The following is a 9,077-nucleotide window of genomic DNA, read 5'->3' on the forward strand; positions in this document are numbered from 1 at the left end:
GTTTTTGCTATCCCTTTATATTTGGGTTATAAGTTGGCTTTCCAAATTGTCTGCTGTTTGAGGTTAGTCTTCAAGTGCATGTTGAAGGGAAAAAAAAGTCTCTTTTGATATAATTAACCTATTTCTCCAAGTTGCACAGAAGGCACAGAGGAACTCAGAAATAAAGCTGTTACAGTTAAAGCACATACTACATAAGAACATTTACTAGACCATCTCCAGTTCATGTGGAAACATGTTAAACACTTACAACCAGAGAGCTTTCAAAGGAGTTTTAGGAAAATAAGAGGCAAGCTGATTCAAGATTTGCCAAACAGGATCCTAGTTCCAATTATCTTACCTAATTAGAAATATGCATTGGAAACCTCACTTGTGCTTTTGGTTATCAAAGGATTACATGATAAAGCCTCACTGTTTATCAAGACAGTTACATAAATTGTGGCTCTTACTAGGCACAAATCATGTCTCGAGTTAACCCTGAAAACAAAACGTGTCTGAAGAACCTACCTACAATATAAAAAAAAAGTAGCATTCACAGTTGACTACTACATAAAATGCTGAAGTTACAAGATCACTCAGTTCTTACTCGTTGCATTAGGAAAACTAGCCAAATTTAGCCTTCATACAAGCATGTAGACATCCAGTGCAGGTTATCACTAAGAAGTCTAAGCAGCAGCAGCAAGATTATTTGCTCCATGTTACTGTGACACCATCATTTTTGCTGGGAAGGGATGTGAGGGGAGAGTCACAGTTCTTCAAAGTATTTTGGAAAGCCAAAAACCAAAAATAGGGAAGGGGGCAGTGGGAAAAACAATTAATACTCAAGTGACTCATCAGTTTGTCTAGCTTCACAGGTAAGAGACAAATCTTGGTAGTTAAAACCTAGATTCACTTTCCTCATATTGAGCTGAAAAGACAAAGATAACCACCCAAAAACTGCACCTGCAGTTACGTTCTGTTCAAAATTCCAGGAAGGACAAGATAAGCCATTTAAGCAAGTCTTCTACAAGAATTACCTTGGCATGTATGACTACATTTATTAACAAACCATTTATATTCTGAACACTTAATCAAGAAAAACACACTTATTCCTCCCTTGTTTTAGATTATACGTATTATTATGGCGTTAGAAGGCTTGAGTTTTCTTTTACAGCAGACACTACACAACGAATTTGGAATCCTAGGAATAAACACCTTCAGACTCCTTCCATGCTTTCCCATACATTTTAGTTAGAAAAAAAATAGAATGATCAACCTTGCTGATCCTCTTAGCAAAGAGTTTCATACAGGGAAAAAACCATAATGCATTATTTAACAGATACATATGAATATATAGTACTAATTCACCAACTATACTTCTGAAAGAAAATAATCAAATGGCTATGATCATGCTTCACCAAGTCCAGGCTTGTAGTGCCTTTGTAGTAAAGGACACCCAGAGTAAGCATACTCACAGCTGATGAGGTTACTGTTGAACAACTGTGAAATTATGAAAGGCCTGACTGTAAATTTAATAATTGTAGCCAATAACTTAATTCCTTAAAGTTCAGGTGAGCCTTTTCAAAATTCCCCATATAAAACTGCAGTCAAAGAACATAACATCTTAACATTGTGCAATTCACTGCCTTTCCAATGCAAACCAATAAAGATGTTTCCTCTCCCATTATGTTCCTGCAGAAATTCCCAATTAATCTTCTGAAACCTAAAGATAACTTATTTATGTGACAACTGCTCTATCAAGTTGTACTTGAAGCCTAATCACCTCCTTTAAATATTATAAAAAAACCCCCACACACAAGTTTACCTTTCCTTTTGTTCCAGTACACACAGAACCAAACCCTGTCAAAAAATGAAAAGCCCATTTTCACAAATTTATCTTTTAAAACCACTTACAACACCAACATAGTTAAAGCAAGTTCTAGTAACAGACTGCCTACCTGTCCTACAAACAGGACAAATAATAGTGAACAACTGAACAGAATGCATGAAGCCTCTCTCTTCCTTCTCAGAAGGGGTGATTATTCCACTCCCGTAGCTGATACTGATCATGTAAATGCTAAGGGCTCCAATCCTAACTCCTGTTTACACTAATGGCTGTACTATTTGGATCTATTAAGTATGCTTACTGCAGAAGCAGCACTACAAATTTACAAGCATCAAGCCAAACAACAACATGTAAAGGTTGGCATGCTGTAGCAAACACATAGGCACCAACACCAAGGGGCAATTTGGCGAGATCTACTAACCACAGTCTTTCCAACCACACCCAAAGGAAGAAAGTCACAGGGTACATCTGGTGTAACACACTCCTGGAAAGTCTGGAAAAAGCTTAACAAAGGGAAAGCAGAACAGCTACAAACTGCGGGTTGGAGACACTCAGAAGAAAAAAGCAAAGAGGAATACCTAGTGTATTCAGAGAGACAGGATTTGTTAGGACCATTTGCAACTTCCAAACTTTAATAGTGTTGAAGCTAAATGAAGTATAGCTGGAGGACTGTATTACTTGCCTGACTGCTTCAAGGCTCAGAATTGGTGACTGGGAGAAACACTACAGATGTTTATCAATGTACTAACAACCATGCCCTGCCATTAATGGCTTACATGAGGCAAGTTCTTCACCTACTAAGTATCAAACTAACCCAGTACAAGTTTTTAAGATGTGTTATTTCTCAGAAGTTCTCATTTGCATGCTTTGAGTTACCCAGCAGCTCCAATTCCTCCAGACAAGTAGCAGGCATGCTGTACTGTACATGGACCCTCCTCATACACTGAAAATATTGTGACAAAGCCAAACATGCACACGAAGTACATGCAATTTCTGGCTGAACAAGCTAACAAAAACTGAAATCACTGCAGCAATACAGCTGTGTCTTCAACACCATCTAGTCCATTCTCTAGCACTTGCTTAAACTTTCCAAGTTGTTGTATAACCATTTTAGTTTGTTATAAATCTCTTCCAAGCACTGGAAGCATGGTGCTTGTGAGGAACTGCGAGTTCCTACAAGAGCCAGAACGCAGAAACAGGCAGATGATGAAGGACCCTTTGCTTTACAGTAATCAGAAGATTCAATTAGGCCCCTCAGGAGCTAAGAGGCTCTATGGATGGACAGATTCTCCCTTTGCAGAAGTGTCAGTACAGGTATTTCAGAATCATGGCATACTGTCAGGAGTAGCATTACAAAATTGACAGTGATGCCCTCTGTCCACATCTGGGTACTATATATCACAGAATCATTCTAATTGGAAAAGACCTTTAAGATCGAGTTCAACCATAACCTAATTCTACCAAAATTCATGTTTAAACCATACTCCTAAGCACCACATCTGTATGTCTCAAACACCTCTAGAGATGAGACTCAACCACCTCCCCACGTAGCCTATTCCACTACTTGATTACCCTTCAGTGAAGAATTTTTCCCTAATACCTATGATAAACCTTGCCTGGCCCAAACTGACACCCTTTCCTCTGTCGTTTGTCACTTGGGAGAAGAGACCCAGCTCCCACCTTCTTACAACATCCTTTCAGGTAGCTGTAAGAGAGCTATGAGTTCTCCTCTCAACCTCCTTTTCTGCAGACTAAATGATCCCAGTTCCTTCAGATGCTCCTCATCGGGCTTGTGCTCCAGACCCTTCACCAGCATTGCTGCCCTTCTCTGGACTTGCTCCAGCACCTCAATGTCCTTCTTACAGTGGGCAGCCCAAAACTGAACACATTTTCCAAACTCTGAGGAACACTAAACACTGAATAAGGAGAAATCCTTTGCTATTACAGAATTTACAGTTTTGCTTCAATGCCAGTTCTCGATTGAGAAGTATCAGTTGCTTAGGGTGATGTCAACAGGTTATGTTTTTTGTAACTATAGGGAGGAAATACATTTATCATGTCCAAAACATACCTCTACATTAGTCAGTCAGACTTAATGGAAAACAACTGCCCCGTTCTGCTTTTACTGTTAAAATTACTGTCTCTAGCAAAGCTTCATTAGACCTGCAGTCCAGCATAAGTTAAATGAAGACCAAGTAATTGAGTAATAAGATACAGATCTAGGTTTGCATATTGCTCTACAGTTCCACATTAGCTAGAAGGAAAAAAACCAAAACCCCAAACATGCAGAGTCAATCTTTCCTATCCAGTTGTGGGAGGTTTTGGCTGGGGAAAGGGGTGACTTTTAAACTATCTTTGAGGGGCAGGTACAAAAGTAGGATAAAACAGAAGAGTAGAGATCCTAAGAATATATAATTAATATGTAATTTCTAAATTGCTGAGATAATAGTATCTCAGTTATGAAGCACAGACGTGATACACAAAATGGGGAAGTTAGGGGTTAAGAAATAGTAGCCTGCTGCAGTACAGATGGATGTCACAGATAATACAATTCCTACATGCTCCCCTTCTGGTTTAATTATTGTTGAAACAGTTATTAAAATATCAAAAACTTTCAGCTGCTAAAGCTGTCAAGTAGGTTAAACGAAATTAAAGGTTTCTATTTCCATGGGACTCGAGCTGGTTTTAACTACCAGTTTGCTACCTACCGCTGCAACCAGCGACACTGCCAGCTTCCCTCAGGAAGGTCTTTCTGCAGACCCACGCTGCTCCTGCTCCACAAGGACACCGACCCTCCACCTCCAAGCACCCCCCTGGTGCGTGCTCATGGGGCATCGCTGCTCCCCATCCATTTCCTGACGCATGAACCCCCTGATCTGGGACCCCTGCTGGAAGAAACTGACCCTTTCAGTTCTCTTCCTCCTATGTCCTAAGCGGGGAGAGGAACTCCCGGCTGTTTACCGCAAGACTGCTCCTCGCACCAGCCGCAACGACGCGGGCTCTGAGGAAGGGGAACGAACCGCAGCGGCAGGACGGGCGCCGGGGAACCCGCAGCCGCCCCGCAGGAAGAGCCGCGACCCGCGAGAGGCCGCTCCCGCCGCGGGGGAGCGGGGCGGCAGCGGGGCCGGCACCCGCCGAGCGGGCCCAGCGGCAGGTGCCGGAGCGCGGCCGCCCCAGACGCCGGGGTTCCGGCCTCGCCCAGGCGGGAGCGCAGCGCGGCGGTGCCGGGACGCGGCGGTGCCGGGACACAACCGCCCGGACCCGCCTTCCAGCTTCCCGCTCCCATTGCGGCCGCCGAGGCCCCCCCCCCGCCGGCACCGCGCACCCCCGGAGCCGCCGCTCCCCGGCGCCTGCCTCCCCGCCCCCCGCAGCAGCCTCCCGGAAACGCGCCGGGCCGGCCGGCTCCCCCTTCCCGCCGGCGGGAGAGGACGGAGCGGCTCAACCCGCAGCCCCCCCCAGCCACGCCGGCTGCCCCGCCACCTCCCGCCGCAGCCCGGGCGACCGCTACCTGCTCCGGGCGGCGGCGCTGCCCGCCTCGCCCTGCCTCGCCCTGCCCTGCCTCGCCTCGCCGCTCTCCCCGCGCCGTCCCCGCCGCTCTGAGGGGCTCGGGCAGCGGTCCTAAAAGAGCCGCTCCCGTTGGCCGCTGCGCAGACCGGGCGCGCCCGCCGATTGGCTCCGGGCCCCGCCGCTCGCAGGGCCGGGCCGGGCGGGGCTTGGCGGCCGCGGGCGGGGCGGGGCGGGGCGGGGCTCGGGGTTTGCCGCCCCCCCCCCCCCCCACGCTCCGTCACCCGCCGCCGCGGCTGCCATGTCCGAGCGGGCCCGGGGCCGCCTCCGAGCCGGGGGAGCGGGCACCGCGTCCGTGGCAGCCCCCGGCCTGCCCGGCGCTCTGCCGCGCTGTCCTTCGTGGGGGGGGGTGTGTGTGTGTGGGGGGTGTTCCCCGCATCTGGCGCCTGAGGTGGATGTACCCGGCAACTTGACTGGTTTCTGTGGAATTGGGAACGTAGCGATGGGAAGCCGGTTTCGGTTGGGAGTCAGCCGGAAGGCTGAGGCCGTCGGAAACGGCCGCGGCCCCCACGGAAGCAGCCGCGGCGGCCGGTTCCGCGCTGGGCCCGCGGTGCCACCGCGGCCGGGCTGGGGGGACGTTCTGCGCCTACAGGCTCCAAGCCCGGGGGCCCCGCGCAGCCTTGTCCTGTGCGAGGGCAATTCTGTCAGCACAGTGTCGGTAACCAGTGCGCCTGGGCTACAAAAAAAAATGACTGCGCTCTGTTTTCCTCATTTGTCAACAAATGATGCCAGGCTGCTGAACAACCTGCCATTGTGCCACGTCCTCCCACCCTGTGCCATTTGTTTCACAACGAAATATTGCACAGTGGGACACACATCTAATTAAAAAAAAAAAAAACAATACATGACAAAATGAGGAAACACCCCATGTAATCTTGTGCAAACCCTGTTCATCCAAATTACACAGCATATCAAGTAATATATAAGGACTGCTGTAAACAGTCTTTGCTCATACAACTGCATGTTTATTTTTCAGAATGGCTCCTGCCTCATCCAGGCCATGAGAATGGGAGCTGTGCTCACAGAATCTGCAGAACCCAGTAATTATCTCATCCTCATTGTTAGGTCCGTACTCTCATGATTTATCTACTCCATATTAGGTTAAACCTACTACCTAATTAATTATTGACAGATTAGAATCACATAACTCTAAATGCTGTCATCACTGCTAGTGAAGAGATTTTCCTCTGAAAATTCCTGCACATGGAAGCCAAGACTTTATTTGAACTTCTGCAGTATAGGGAAACCAACTCAAATATTTGAGTTGAAATTTCCCACATTCCTGCTGAAAGGTTGAACTGTTTGTTGTGTACTGTTACGGCACCAGTGCTTCCATTTTGTTTTGGTGAAATCCTGACATATGTTGGCAGCATTACTGCCTAAAGGAATGAAGCCCTTTCATTTCGGATTCTCTGGTATGGATGAGTCCACTGCAGCAGAGAGATGCAGATGCAGAATTGCAGTCAGTGTACACGAGCTCTTAAAAAAAACCCTGTTTTTTTAAAAATCTCTCTTGGCTATGTGCAAATTAAAAGTCTCAAATTATCGCGGAATTTAAATTTGTGTGCGTTTTTCAGAAGTCACTTTGTAAAATGTCTGTGGCACCGAATGGAACTAAAGGGAAAGACACCAATAATGTTTCAATGTGGGCACAGAAGTGTATTTTATCCAGTCTCGTTTTTGAAAACGGCAAAAAAGTGGTGAAGCTTTAAACCTTGTCTATAATAAATACCATGTGATCTGATAACTGTCAGAGCTTACTAATGATAAGTTATAATGCAGTGACAGTGCATTAATTGATGCATTCTATATAAATTGCTGGTTGGAAGGGACCTTAAAGATCATCTAGTTCCAACCCCCCTGCATGGGCAGGGACACCTCCCTTAGATCAGGTTGCTCAGAGCCCCATCCAACCTGTTCTTGAACACTTCCAGGGAGGGAACATCCACAACTTCCCTGGGCAGCCTGTGCCAGTGTCTCACCACCCTTACAGTAGAGAGTTTCTTCTTAGTATCTCATCTAAACCTTCCTGTTTTCAGCTTGCATCTGTTCCCCTTGTTCTCTCACTACAAGCCCTTGTAAAAAGCCCCTTCCCAGCTTTTCTGTAGCCCCTTCAGGTACTGGAAGGGTCTCCCTGGAGCCTTCTCTTCTCCAGGCTGAACAACCCCCCCTCTATTAATGTACAGAGTATTCAGAGCACACTGATGCTGGGTTGTGTTGATCATCAGTGCAGTATACAGTTCTATTCAGTGAACTCAAAACATCAACATGTTGCAAGGTACTATGACTTGTCTGAATCCGTTTTATACTGCCCTAGAACACAATGTCTTGAAAAAGCAGAGGATCACAATGACACAGCCTGAATTCACTAAGCTGTAAAACTTCTTCAGGATATCAAGAGCCTCAGAAATTGTGGGGACCTGATTTTTTTTTCAAGATTACTCTTTCAAAGTCACAATTAATTTATCCTGCCTAAATTATTTATTGGCAGGAAAACATCAAAGTGACATCATGATGCATTTGCCTTTTAATGTAGCAACATATGGCTGTTTCTCAAAAAGCCTACCAAACTAGTTATTCAGGGTAGAATCATAGAATCATAGAAATGTTTAGGTTAGAAGGGACCTTAAAGGCCATCTAGATCCAACCCCTCTGCACAGGCAGGGACACCTCCCACTAGATCAGGTTGCTCAGTAGTATTGAGAATTTTTCATCACAGGAAAACTGATAAAATATCAACACAAAAGTGCTCTGGTCTAGACACACTGAATAAATTAGAAAAAAAAAACCCAACAACATAGACTTGCATTAGCTAATATTAAAAAATAAAGTATTTGAAACTCTATTACCCAACACAAACAGGTAGAGAGTCACAAGGTTATATAAATCTATATGTAAACAACTACAAGTGCCTGCAGACCCAACTCTTGGTTTGTTATCTGTGAGAATACAACCCAGGTGACTACATACTCACAATCAGAAAAAAAGAAAACAAAAAAATTAAAAAAAAAGAAAGGAGATCAGATCACGTCTTTACATTGGTCCAAACTTCTGAGCAATACGAGCAAGTGATTTCATTCACAAGGATCTTCCACAGAGTGCTTCATTGCATCTCCCCAATTTTTAGCAAGGCCAGCAGATGTAAAAGCTTTGTGCCTTTTATTTGCCTTCTCATAAAAATCTTTAATTTTGCACCCACTGCCTGGACTAAGTTTCACGGTCTTCCTGCTTTGGAAACTGAGAAAGGAGTCACAGGCAGAGGTGAAAGGACAAGTGCCAAACCAAGACCATGAATTATCACTAGAAATGACAGCCATGCTACAGCAACAGTGTTCATATAGAAACTTGGTTTCTCTGTGCATAAATTAATCACTATATACCTCACATACAGAACTGGTTTTATGCAAACATTTGTCACGTATCTTTATTTCAGTAGGCTCTGGATATATATTATGAAGAGTGGGGGTTGCATAAACTAAGTCATGTATTTACCAGGTGCTAGTTGCTTGTGAGGGCTATATGGATGCTCACTTCTGTTTCTTGGTAAATGCAGCCCATTTAATTCAAGAATCAGGCAACAAAGAAAATAACTTTCTGTGCTGCCAGAAGCATGTGCACAGGCAGTCTCTGTTCCACAAACTGACACCCTCATAATACTTCACTTGTGCTCAAGCTGATAGGAGTTAACAGT

General features: G+C 45.3%; 1 protein-coding gene across 2 annotated transcripts in view; it reads right to left on the bottom strand.

Annotated features, from left to right (window-relative positions):
- FAR1 (fatty acyl-CoA reductase 1) overlaps positions 1 to 5,434 on the bottom strand; it is a 40,579-nt gene extending 35,145 nt beyond the window's left edge. For both annotated transcript variants that reach the window (XM_051622200.1, XM_051622199.1), the window contains exon 1: positions 5,331 to 5,434. The gene's annotated coding sequence lies outside the window, so the exon portion shown is untranslated. The remainder of the gene's footprint in view (positions 1 to 5,330) is intronic.
- Positions 5,435 to 9,077: the final 3,643 nt, after the last annotated feature.

The sequence above is a fragment of the Apus apus genome, chromosome 5 (genome assembly GCF_020740795.1).
Source record: "Apus apus isolate bApuApu2 chromosome 5, bApuApu2.pri.cur, whole genome shotgun sequence".
NCBI classification, from domain to species: domain Eukaryota; kingdom Metazoa; phylum Chordata; class Aves; order Apodiformes; family Apodidae; genus Apus; species Apus apus.